Source organism: Sphaeramia orbicularis, chromosome 6, assembly GCF_902148855.1.
Source record: "Sphaeramia orbicularis chromosome 6, fSphaOr1.1, whole genome shotgun sequence".
Classification (NCBI taxonomy): Eukaryota; Metazoa; Chordata; class Actinopteri; order Kurtiformes; family Apogonidae; genus Sphaeramia; species Sphaeramia orbicularis.
Window position 1 is genome coordinate 38,582,712 of NC_043962.1, and position 13,845 is coordinate 38,596,556.

At 37.5% G+C, this 13,845-nt stretch overlaps 1 protein-coding gene across 2 annotated transcripts in view; it reads left to right on the forward strand.

Annotated features, from left to right (window-relative positions):
• The first annotated feature begins 4,836 nt into the window (after positions 1-4,836).
• znf609a (zinc finger protein 609a) overlaps positions 4,837-13,845 on the forward strand; it is a 54,833-nt gene continuing 45,824 nt past the window's right edge. For both annotated transcript variants that reach the window (XM_030135678.1, XM_030135676.1), the window contains exon 1: positions 4,837-5,214. The gene's annotated coding sequence lies outside the window, so the exon portion shown is untranslated. The remainder of the gene's footprint in view (positions 5,215-13,845) is intronic.

Here is a 13,845-nt window from a genome sequence, read left to right on the forward strand (position 1 = left end):
AAAAAAAGATTTTAAAAATTCATTTAAAAAAAATGGAACTTTGACTTACTTTTCCTAAAATGTAATCAGATCTATTCTGGGTCACTGGCAATCTATAAACCCAATTTGGTATAAATTCAACCAATAATTGTGCTTCTTGAGTGTAAACAATCAAAGAAACACAGAAATAAATAAACAAACAAACCGAACCAAAAACAAAACCCCTTGTCACCCCTTCAGGGGGCGGGGTAAAAAAAAACAGAAGCTCAGACTTTAACAACATGCTGATGTCAGACACAATAAGATGCAGCACATTTAGACGATGGCTTCAGGGAGTCATTTAATGCCCTCAGAGTTGCAGTGTGAAAGCAGATCAGACCAAATCAATACAGTGTGACCAAAAATGAACACTGGGTTGGACTTCGGTTTAGACTGTCAGATGATGAATCCTCCTTTAATGTCAGGTTGGTTAAAGGATGTGGAGGTTTTGAAAACGAGCCCAGTATTTACTTTCAAAGATTCAAAGATAAGTGTCAGTTCACTAGATGAGAACATACAGAGAATTAAGATGCTGTTTCTCTCTCACCTTGTTAAATGTCATGCATTAAAAAATGAGAGGTAAAAATGGAATAAGAATAAATAAGATGTGTATAGAATAAACTATAACAGAATATAAAGTGTAGATTGCAGTAGCAGCAGTAGTGCAATACAGTAATGGTTATGAGATGAGCAGGTGCATAATGGAACCAAACAGCAGCAGATATAACTAGAGTGCAGTGTTTGTATTTGGGTGGCTACAACGCTAAAGAATGGATTGTAATATGTGCTCATGTTTATTTCTCCCATAAGATTTAACGGAACAGAATCTGCCTTTACTATCACGTAGGAGCTGACAATAGAGAAATCGACATGAGACTGAAGCAGAAAATCACTCATCAGCAGATGATCTTGTTTTGAACCCTCTTTAGTAACTAACCCAATCAGTGTTATATTTAATTAACTAAACATTTATGAGCTAAGATGATACCTGTTAAAGCCTCTCCATCTTATTTTAGATACTTCAGTGGCAGGAATATTGGTCTATATTAACATGAGGGAAATATGTCTACACTTATTACCTCCGCCAGTATTGTGATCGCTTTGCTTTGTGTGTTTGCATGTTTGTTTGTTTGTTTGTTTGTTAGCAAGATAACTCAAAAAGTTATGGGGGGGGGGCATGTGCCTTGGCGGCGGTCTGCGCTCTCCGAGTGCTTTTCTTGTTTGAAATGTTACCAAGACATTTGCCCCACCCCGAATTAATTCATCAAAACTGGGTTATGACTAAGTTTTTCTTCCATAGAAGGGCATGAATCTGTAAAAGCATCAAACTTAGTTCTTTAAATAAGTGATGACTTCTTCAAAACCACAAAAGTGACTTGTGTTGCTATTAGAGGTAAACCCAGTGAATCAAAATGATCATTGTGGGTTCAAACAAAGAGCATTATTCATAGACTTTTGACTGATCACCTCCACAGAGCATTCGGGCTTTGTAGTGTTTATATCAGTGTTTTTCAACCTAGGGGTTGGGACCCCACATGGGGTCACCTGGAATTTAGATGGGTCGCCTGAAATTTCTAGTAATTGATAAAAACAAAAACGTACTAATAAAAAATATATGGTGAGTTGAGAGAGAAAATCTCAATCCATAAAAGACATGACAAATTGTGAAGCTGAAACTGAAGCACTGTGGTACTGTTTATCTGTCAAATGTTCATTGTGGTCGGTTTCAGATGCTGCAGCTCTTTCATAATTCATAGTTTGAGTTATTGTTTGTTCAGTATTAATTGTCAGCCTTGTAAATCCAAGCTGGACTGACTGTACATATCCTGACCAAGGAAAATAAAATTCTCACTTTGTGCAGTAATCTACACCTGGCTTTTCTGCCTCCGTCCATAATAATATACATTATATAGCCTAAATGTCGTCTAAAATTAACATTTATTTGCAACATAGTATAGCAAACTATTACCTGATCAAAAACAAATTAATTTTTGCAAAAAAAGTCTTCATTTTTAAATGTCTATGAAATTGTGTGTGGAGTTTGTGATGTTAAAATGGGGTCACGAGCCAAAAAAGGTTGGGAACCACTGGTTTATATACTTATTGAATTTATTTTGTTATTACTAGTGAACATGGCAATTGCTATATTGTCTTGATCACCTCTATTTATTAACCAATAAGGACCCAGTGTTACTTAAGTGTCAGTTCTCAAATGAATTTTTCTCAATATTTAGCCTTTCTTAAGTGATTTATCACCATTTATTGTAACATTATCTTTTGTATTTTGTGTTTTTTTCAAGTGAAAATTGGGTGTTTTCCTACGTTTATCTTATCAATCATCATGAGTTCATAAAAGCTCAGGGTAAACTTGAGGGTAATCACATCAAAAACAGAAAACTGAAGAAAAAGTGACATTTTGAGCAAATCTATCATTAACTGAACATAAAAACAACTGTTCCATCCATGGTCATTGATCCAACTCCATGGGTTTTACTGATGAATCAATCTTGTTGAAGATGACAGTGTTTCCATGGTAACTACAGAGCCTCTGAGCGTCCAGATGGATCATATCTGATGACCATGAAAAGATGATTAACTGCATTTTACACCAGTTGTTTACAATTATTGATAGCATCATTGGATCAACAGGTATTAGACAGTTACATCAGTAGATGGTTTTGGTCAGCAGTGGATGTTTGGGTCTTTATGGGTTAATGTATTTATTCTACTATTAGTTCCTTGTACATATAAAAGTTTTGTTTTTTTTCTTCTGCTCAAAACAAATAAATGAATGAACGAACGAACAAATGAATCCTGGTCATGTGATTTCTACCTGGGGTGGTGGAGAGCCAAGAACCTGGCATTACCACTCCTGAATTAGAAAAGAGATAAGTAGAGGAAAAATAGCTGCCACTATGCATCTTTCAGTGCCACTGAACTGAAACGAAAGAGAGGTGCTATTTATATCAGTAATCATAGTAATTCAGGTTTACAAAGGCGAGAAGGAAAATGAAGTCTGTTATAAATGTTGTAAGTGTAATATCTGACAAGGGGGAATAAAAAATGCCTCAAAATCTGAGGAATTTATTTGTAGAATTATAAACTCATTTATTTAAAAAGCACTTGATTTAGTTTTTCTATATCCGAGTCCAAAGTGTTAAAAATTGGCCATGAATCATACATCAAAATGAGAGCGATTTTATGTATTAGGTTAAAAATATTCTATAAATATAAAAAATTCTACTACAAGGACAATCGTACCTTACATTGCAATAAGATCAAGTAAAATGCGCTTTTCTTTACTGCAACTTGTTTATTCATGCTTTATATTTTATATTTTATACTTCAGTATTTATACTTTAGAAATTGCAATATCTTTTACGGCTAAAATTTACTTAGGGGGTCAAATGAGTGGCCATTTTTGTCAAAAAAAAAAAAGTTGTAAGAAATGCATAGAACTGTGTTGAAATAATGCCAATACATTTGTGCACAGGCTACTGATATTATTTGACAGTGGAAGCTATATTTTCAGAAATATTGGATTTTGAATAGCACGTGTATGTGAAAACTTTTGCTTGTGGACGGACGTGACATTATCCATGATGATCTGGTCAGTACCAGTACTTTATTAGTAATAATAAACTTATATACTTACTATTGCTAATTATCCTCTTATTCATAAATGTTAGTATTGTGGATCTAAAACAATAACAGCTTAACAAAAATGTGGCAGTGGACGGATGTGACATGGTTGTTACAGATCCCATCATACTGATGCTCGGCAGCCATGTCACCGTTTCCAGAAATGATCCCTGTGCAAAAACTAGGATAATAATTATTTATTGTATAGTTTATCATCATACTAAAGAGTAAATAACAATACAGAACTGTTATTTCTTTATAAAAATACTTATTATTAGAAAACTGTTGATTTAAAAAGTGATGTGTGACATTCTTAATGTATGTATTGGCGTAACATAAGCAGGATGGATCAGCACCATACTCCATATTGCAACCTGTAAAAATAAAACGTGATATGTAGTATATAATCTTGTAAGAAAAATTGGGGAATCTAAAAGAATAGAATATTTGTTTTTCAGGTAAATTTAGTTGAAATATAACTTGGCCATTTGTGACATGAAGATATAGCATTAATTGTGATGAAATTGGACATTTTTGACCTGAAAACATAGTTCATATGACCATCAACATGTTGCAACAGAACTGAAATCCTGTAAATTTGCATGACTTGCATTTACCAACACAAAGTTCCTTTGGGGATTCACTTATATTGATTTGTTATGCACAGAGACATAAATAAGACCTCCAAGCAAATTTTAGCTGTTTACAACTGTTTTTTTCCCCTGTTCTTTATACTGGGATTTAAAAAAACAACAACAAAAACACTTTGTTAATTCTGTGTAATATTAATACTGTGTATTGACAATATATTCTATTCTATTCTATTCTATTGTTGTATTTTTGAATCTCCCAAATTCATAAATTGTGTTTTCAGAGGTGTGTTCCAAACCCCCCAGTTGTTTGGTTGTTAGTTATGGTTGTTACTGTGTTTTTGTATGTCCGAAATAAAACAGTCATTCATTCATAAATGCAGGACTTTTACTTGAGCCCGAGTATTTGTGCTACTCTTACTAAATTACAGGTCCGAGCTCTCCCTCCACCCACCATTGCTTAGATCAGGGGCAGTGGGATGCATCCACAGTCTTCAGTCCACTGATCAAAGGAAGCCCAGTAACTCCGATCCAGTGAGTCCACGGACTCCAGGTCCAGTGATTCCATAGATCCAGTGTTCCGGGCTTTGGTTGCATTGTACCTAACAGCCATTTAGCCCCACAGAGCTGTTTGTCTGTCTGTTGCTGTCTGTGTGTACATTAACAGGGATACCGCTGATCTGAAAACTCCTGGAATATCACCAGCAGCCATGGGATACCTGGGATATGTTTTATTTTCATCCAGGCACGACAACTGACCCCAGAAATGTAATGTTTCCCGCTGTTTTCCAGTTTTCTCCTGGTTGTGACCGTGTGATGGCTGCGGTCCAGTGAACTGGGAGCACGTTGACTGGTCTGCCTGTTCAATCCACCAGTTTGGGAGCTTGTTTTAACTGTTTTTACTGGGATTACCGGGACCTATGGAGTGTACATGAATATTGGTCGGATAGGGATTCCAAACGGGGTAAGTAGACATGTTGGAGTTGGCTATCTTGGTGGGATCTGGAAGCACTTTTTTCAAACGCGGGATAGCCTGCTAGCTATCCCGGGGGTTAGCTCAGCAGGCTAGTTGCTGTCTTTGTCTGGAGAGACCGGGGAGCTAAGGGGGGATGCGTCCATCATCGGACACGTCCCCGTCTGACCCGCTTGTTTCCATTTAGCAGAAAAATATGAACTCCTGCCATTTCGTTCGGTCACCCATTTTATACACGTAAAAAGGGTGCATTACATTGTAAATGTAACTGGTAGCTACACTTTCTTTACAGCTGTGTCGGCTCCATAAGTGGCGAAACGAACGTCTACACCAGTACTCGACTGTTCAGCGCTTTAAGAGAATAACTGAACACACATTATCTGATATAACAGTATTTGTCATATATGAAATGGTTAAGCGTGGTTTATCATATGCATAACCAATATTAATAGTTAAAATAAATCCCAACGCATGTCCGATAATGGACGCATAGTCCTGATGGGGAGGTTGGAAGCGCTGCATTGGTAATTGTCCATCACACGACAAATAGGACTTTAGGTCAACAGTTATATAAACGGTCGTTACAGTGTTATATATTCAGGTTAGATTAATTTGTGAAGTCTGTGATCTTGTGTCTAACTGTCGATATAGCTGTATTGAAATAACTGATTTATCATTATAAGTTGAAATACTGATCACCGAAATGCGAACAGTAGGGGAAACCAACACTGCGTCCGATAATGGATATCGCTAGCTTCGTAGCGGGCCACAACGGGCCTCAAACTAGCTGCACAAATTTTGCGAAAATACCCTCATGTTATTCGATGGTAGACTCTGAAGTTAATGTTATTGTGTGCGTTTTACGGTAATACTAAACATCCGTGGCCGCTGTGACACGTTATTAGCGTGCAAGTTAGCTTTGCGCTAAAGGACAGTGAGACCCAGGGCCGACGAATCAGCCACCGCTAACTAGCCTAACGATTAATTCACCAACGTTAGCTTGGCTAGTTAGCTTTGAGGTGTTTGCAAGAACTGTCGTTTATATAATGGAAAACCCCGTTTATCCAACATATTAACATTTATAACACTATTGTATTTTTTTTTTCTTTCCTACGGTTTTAACATATATCCGCGAAACATCCACGGCATGGCTAACTTAATGCAAGCTAACTACGATACATATATCCTTTTAATTGCGGTTCGAGGTCAATTTTTTGTAACTTGCAGTCGCATTAAGGTAATATTTAAGGATTTGTCTCGGATGATAAAACATGCTATTAACATGACAAGTAGGTCGCGATTTTTCCAGGTTCGTGTGATTGCATAACCTTCTCGAGTGATTAAAGGCCTGCGATATCAGTTCGTGAACTATTGAGGGGAAAATTACCTATTTTAAATGGTTGAATGTATAGTAGAACTCTATATGTGTGAGGGTCCTCTCACAGTAAGTAGGATCCGTGTTACCTATGTCTGCTACTTAATTGTATGAATTTCAGTCATGGAGTAATAACTAATCTTGGTTCTCAATATTTGGGGATTTCAAGTGTGATCTAAAACAAAAGGACGCCATAGGCTGGACATATTTGTCTTCAGAGCAAATCAAATCCCTTGACACGTTGTAGATCTCAGTTAATCTTGTGGCAGGTGTGTGACACTAGTGTGTGACAGTTGTTTAACTTCTGCTATGGTCTTACAATTCAATGTGCTTGTTCACCATGATACCCTCTATGGTTTGTGGCCATCTTATTTCAGTTTTGCACAGCTGTCAATGTGTAGCTTTGAAAGTGAAGGTCACTGAATACAATCTTGAACTTTGGAATACAAGTTGTTTTTCTCTGTTCCAGCAATTCCATTGGCGATTTGGGAGAATGCATGTTGCAACATTTTTAACTTAAAAGGAAATCCAAATGTTAGTGACAAACAACTGGGAATAAATGGTAGAAGTGTCAGAAGATTCTAAATTTGAACTATATAAACTACATCCAGACTCATGGGGTTGTGTTACAGAACATCACTCTGGTTCTTTGCAAAATGTCTAAAAACAGGGACATTTTTGTAAAGGCCATCTCTGTTGGAGCTGAAACATTTAGACTTTTTCTTTCCTCCAAAAAACTGTATTTTCACCTGGTGAAATACTCACACCAGAAGCTCACAGCCAGCTTTCATCTTTACCAATATAGTACTGACGGATATTGGTGATATGCATACGGCATTGACCATATTTTTTTTATGTATTTATTTATATCGTATTTTTTAGGGTCTGTTTCAGTAACTGTTCTTTTACATGAAACACACATTTGATTTTAAGCTGGCAGCAGGGGACTTTGATACAGTTGGAAAAAAGCGGAAAAAGTAAATGTTTTTAGTTGGTCCACAGGCTACACTTGAAGCCATGCGAACCTTGTCTTTATAATTTGCTAAACTGTTTGTGTCTGTTTTGCTTAATATTCACTTTTCATTAAATGGACAAACTGATTTGAATTAGTTTTCAGTCATTCCTCACCATAGTTTTGTGTTGTATTAGTAACAGACTCAAGAATGTCATCATAAATTTCCGATTTTTCTATTAAAATAAATTGTTTGCACACATTGGACCAACAAGTAAAAATACTTGTGGAAACACCGAGAATGATGCTACTGTTATAGGTATATATGTATGTCTTTAGTTATGCAAGATACTTCAGTGCCATTCTGGGAGATACTTCCACCAACATTCACTTCTAAATGTGAATCACAGTTTTTTTCTTGACAAGTGTATTCATACATTGTTCTATATACAGGGAAGCACTAAGTAAAGTATAATAATCCCATTTATTTTCTTATCTTAATAATAGAGCACATTCTGCTTTTGTGCAGTGTTTTCACACTTGTGCAGTAGTATTCTGTCAAGCAGCAGGTGTAATGTCACGTTAGTAAGTTGAGTGAATAATTGCAAATGATGACTTCTAACCACTGAGCAAGTCAGAGAGTTCCTAGCAAGTCTTTTAATGTCAATGAAGTGTACTTTAATGGCTACAGACACATAAAATCGGTATATAATTACCTGCAGTAGACCTCTCAGTGTGCACTATGGTTAGTTTGACAGTAGAATTGCTGAGCCAGTCAGATGCCAACAGGAAACTGAAATGAGCCAACGTATCTGCTCCTCCTGGGAGGCCAGTCAAACAGGAAGACGGCACTCCTGAGCAGCAAGGGAAGCTGGGAGCTGCCGTGACCTGCTGTCACCTACTTGCTTCTGTGCCACAAACAGCCCTGCTGGTCATTCGGTGATTGTTGCTGTGTTGACTGACTTGGAGGATTTCTGTGGAGTTACCTGAGCTGATGAACTGCTACAGACAAGACCACTTGTGATAACTACTCCAGAAGGATCAGGAGAGTGAATCAGTCTGCCTTCAACTCTGAATTTGGCCTTTTCAACCTCATAGAACAAATGCCAAGTAAAGTCTTTATGTTTCATCCACAAAATAAAAACTCCAATCTACACATTTCTGTATTGGAAATGGAAGATAAACTGAAGCCGACTACTGTATACGTTTGTATTAACTTGTATTTCAAATTAAGCCTGATATTGATGATAATGGTATACACAAAACGTTCCAGTTTTTGTTCTTTTTCTTTGGAAAGACAATCATTTTACTTCAGGCAGCTGTACATGATCTAAATAATGTAAAATACCTCAGTGACGTATGTCTTACAGCTACGGCCTTTAAATAATAGGATTTTGTCTAAGTTTTCCTCCCAGTGCTGGATTTGTTTGACTATGCAAATGCAGCCTCTTTCATTCCTTCACCCGTCTTCTTCGAAAGGTATGCATTGTGATCTTATCCAAATTCTCTTGATATCCAAGTCTAATGTTTAATAGTAGTTGTGTTTCACCTTCTGTCCAGAAATGTGGGCTGTTCTTTTGGCCATACTTCTGCTTTACCTCAGTCTGTTCACTTGTTTATTTGTGCACCACACAGCTCACTGTAGATGGGCAAACCCAGAGACAGTGTCACAAACTGTAGTCAAAAACTTGACGTGTTTTGACTGTTGTATACATGTCACTGCTAAGTGCACGTTAATGACACCATGATCACTGTATATGCAATTTTATGTCAAGGTAATTTCTTAATTTTGTTAAGTGTTTTAAAATAGTCATGCTGTGCTACATCCAATTTGATTTGCTTTTTAGGACATTCAGGACAATTAACTTCCTGTTCAGAATCCGTCTGTTTTGTCACGTTCACTTTCTTTTTTGTTTTTGTGTTGCTATCATGGAATTTTACTAGCTGTCTCACTGCTGTGTGGCAGAACTCAAAGTGCCTGAATCACTAGGTATACTGCTGTAAAGAGGATAATTTATAAGTATATGCAAATGATGAGGCATTATGTGAAAATATGTTAAATATTTTTCTGTCATAACAGGAGATATATTTTCATATAGAATGGCCCTTATAGATGGGTTTTTATTAGGGATGCATGATAATTGTTTTTTACAACCGATAACTTCCTGCTTCTCATAACCTAGGGATGCACCAATCCAATTTTTTTCAGTTCCAGTGCTGATACTGATGCTGGGGCCTTGCATATTGGTTGATACCCAACAACGGCCTGATATCATTGTTGACTTAAGAAGCTACAGTCTGTAGAGAATCTACCAACCTAAGTTGTGTACTACCTCCAGCAGCACTGGCTCCTGTTGATCTGTTGAATTGCTGGAATTCCTCATGTTCCTTTGCGTGATGCTGAGGCTGAAATACCTCACAGACCCCTTAGTTCACTCCATGTCGCCTGTCTGTGTTTGCAACAACTCCCCTCAACTCTCAGCATGCATGAGGTAGCGCGTGTGGCAAAAATTTAAAGGGGAAAGATCGGCCTTATGGATCAGTTGCTTTTACAGATCCCCGATCCAGCTAAAATGTTGATATTGGGGCTAGTATCCAATCCTAATATCAGATCGGTGCAACCTTACCGTTATCGATAGAAACAATAGTTCTCATTCTTCAGATTCTTTTATTATTTAAAGTCAATGGTAAAACTCTGGTATTAGGAAAATAAAGGCTTCTACAGAACCAAAAGCTTATGGCTGTTTGAAATGGACAATAGACCACAATAGTTACTTACTATTTATGTACACATACATAATTTGGTGATGATCGATCACTGTTTTCAGACATTAAGCTATGTTAAGCTTTTTCTCTATAATGTGCGCCTATGGAGAGGAAAAGGCTTAACGTGGACAACATCCATAAAATTTGGGCGGTTGTCGTGTTTTTTGCAGAGGTGAGAGTGGGCATGACTAGAGATGTCCACACAAACTTTGGTGATGACTGATCACTGTTTTCTGGCATTGAGCTATGTTAAGCTTTTTTTACATTAGGTGTTTTAGAATGTCCCTCTTCTTCTGCTGCCGGACCTAAACAGTGGCCGCAACCGCTTGATCTTCATGTTGCAGCTGTAGCAGAGAGTGTATTCAGACCTGCTTCGTTTTGTCAATTTAAAACAGACCAGAGTTCATTTCCTTGAAAAGTCCAAACCTTTTTTTTTTAGGTGTGAATGCAAATATGCAAACTCTGATTCAAACCAAACAAGTGGCTTGGACCACCTAGAAGAGGTGGTCTCGGTTTGTTTCCAAACAGACTCTGTGCCGGTTCACTTCTGGTGTGAATACAACTGACCTCGAGCTGAAACAAACCAAGGAACTATGCATCTTTTTGTGTTTGATGAGCCACTGTAGCCGCATGGCATTGTGGGTAATCAACAACACTGGAAGTAGCTGAGCCACATGGGTAGCTAGAGGTAATGGCAGCAGCCATGAGGTAATGGCAGCAGCCATGAGCCATGGACAGATGTGGAGCAATGAGGAGATTGAATATCTCATTGACACTTGGTCCTACTGCACATAGGACCTCCATTTTTATTTTCATCAACACCTGCCATCTCTGATTCACCCTGCCCCCGACTTTTCTGTCCAGTGCCAGCCCAGTTCATCACATGCTTGCTTCTGTTTACAAAGTTTGGTCCACTAGCAAAAAGTGCAATGAGAGTGCGATCCGACCCAAACGAAAAAAAATAGTCTGCATTCGATCCGTACCAAATAAGTGGGCCACTGGTGAAGTGCGAGAAATCTAAGCATTTAGTTTTATTATAATGGGTTCTGTTTATTGGTGAAAACTTTAATTATCTGAATGACATCATTTTTTTCATTATTGGACTGATAATTATTGGTGCCAATAGTTATTGTGTATCCCTAGTTTGTAATATTGAAACCCAAAATTTTTTGTGCGTAAACTGTGAAGTGTAAACTTGAGAGCTGGCTGATGTCCAAGGTTTTGTCTGTGTAGCTTTATGAGGTTAACGTAACAAGCCTTACAGACAAGGTGTTGTAAGTTATGTTACACAAATATGTATCTTGCTCTATATTTGCTTGTTTTGCCCAGTAGTCTTTTGTGTACATTGATTGACCTTCGCTTTCATTTCATGCTGCCTTGGGGCCTCTGTTTGACCAGCAAGCTACCAGAGATAAGCAGTTTAACACTGAAGCATTGCTACATTGTGATATGTGAAGACATATTGAGTAATTATACAAGGATAGGTATATTGCAAAGTGAGAGAGTGACTGGGAATAAAGGCAATACAGTTTAAACAGAAGTTACACTGCTGCATCTCCTGACCGCTGACTGAACTCTGCCTATATGAGAGACTAAGATAGATAAAGACAGAGAGACGTGAAGTGGTGGATCTAGAGCAGGAGCAGTGCATGGCTGTGGCGATTTCTTTGCCCTCTATATTCTCAATGGTCATTTGATTTTAATCAGTTAGCAGTAGAATAGAATAGCTTTATTGTCATCTTAAATAAGGCAAACAATGAAATTTTGTATAATGGTGTCAAAAATAGACATAGAAGCACAGCACAATAAATATGAGATGTAAATATAAAACAAAATAATCATGATATCACTTTTGATTAAAAGTGTCTTTGATTTCATGGCACAATCAATGAAGTGCACATTCCACAGCTTGAAAATATGAGCATTTCAGTCCCGGTCATGACTAAAAATAAGTGTATAAACTCTAAAATGTATCTAGGAGCGTGGATTGGTGTAAAATCCAACAGTGACATGATGGTATGATCACTGCGTCAGTGATGTTCATTGGAAAAAAAACCTCGCACAATCTTTGTTGGCTCATGACACCCATGGCTGAGCTAAAAGTGTGATAAACTACCAAAGCTGCTGAACTTGTAATATTTTCTATGACAAAATTTTTATGGAGATTTAAACTGAAGGAGAATGAGAAATTTTTAATGTGACTACATAAAATTTTGTCAACAGTGCACAGACTCCAGTGTGGCGTAGTCTAGCCTTTATTCAGATGTTAAACTTTGGAAAGATTTAAACATTTGTGAGGAAAAATGTTTCCTACTGTAAAATTTAAAGGAAAGAATAATAGTTATGAGAAGTAATCCTTGGAAGGAAAATTATTAATTCATGTACAAACATTTTTAATAAACACTAGTAGTATACATAAGCGCCTTGATGAACACCATTCTACCAGAACACATTCCTGCATTGAGTGTTTTGAGGATGTGGTAGCGCTTTGTTTTAAAACATGTCCAAAATCTAAAAGTTTTCAGTTCAGCTGAACTCTGGGGAGTGTGAAGGTTGTGTCATATGAATCATCAGTTTCATCATACATTCAGTGGACCCTTGTATCTTATGGATGGAGGCATTGTCACCCTGGAGAGTTTTCTCCCACCAAGTCTTTACTTTTAACTTGTCATCCATCTAGGTTTTCAGTGACAGGATGAATCCTGTAGATATCCTGTTGATTCAAAATGTCTGCTTGGTTACCAAAGATGGTGCACGATCTCTACAGATATGTCTGTAAACTCACTGATGGACACACATTTTGACATATCAAATGTGAGGAGCACTAAGTGAATGTAGAACTACTAAGTACACGAGGGCACATTGAATTTTTGTGAAATTGGGATCTGGATTATTTATTTTTGTTGCATCACAGATGATGAAAACGTGTGCTCTCTTAAGCACCAATTACAAAATTGAAAATTACACTGCAGTATTAAGATTGAAGTCAAGTGAGTGAGAACATTCTTCACACTCTAAACAGATTAATCTGAAATTTCTGCTTTTTTTTTTTTTTTTTTTTTAAACAATTCACCATTGGTATACTGACAGGGCAGGAATATGTGATTTATCTACCCTAGTATCATGTTCTTAGCTCTCCATAGAGGTGGACAGACATTAAATGAAAGCCTCGCAGATGGTCACTTTAATTCAGTAGCACGAGTTTAACTGTGCATTTACTGCTGTGCAGTGTGCTGTTAAAGCTCTGCAGTCTGCTGCCAGATGAACACAGAGCAGCTGAGTGAGCTGCACACCCGCCGGATAATCAATAAGATGGAGTGTCCTCTGTAATGCCAAGAAGAAAGAGAGTCGTGATGGATGGAGGCTGCACACAGCTGCTGATGACGGCTCTCTGCTGCTCACTATTCATGCCCTGTTCTAAAATACAGTCAGAAAAATACGCTGCTTTGGCATTTGGGATGGTTGAGATGGACCATGGATGGTCATGGTATTTGTTAATATTCTTTTTATTTTTTGCCCTAAAATAATC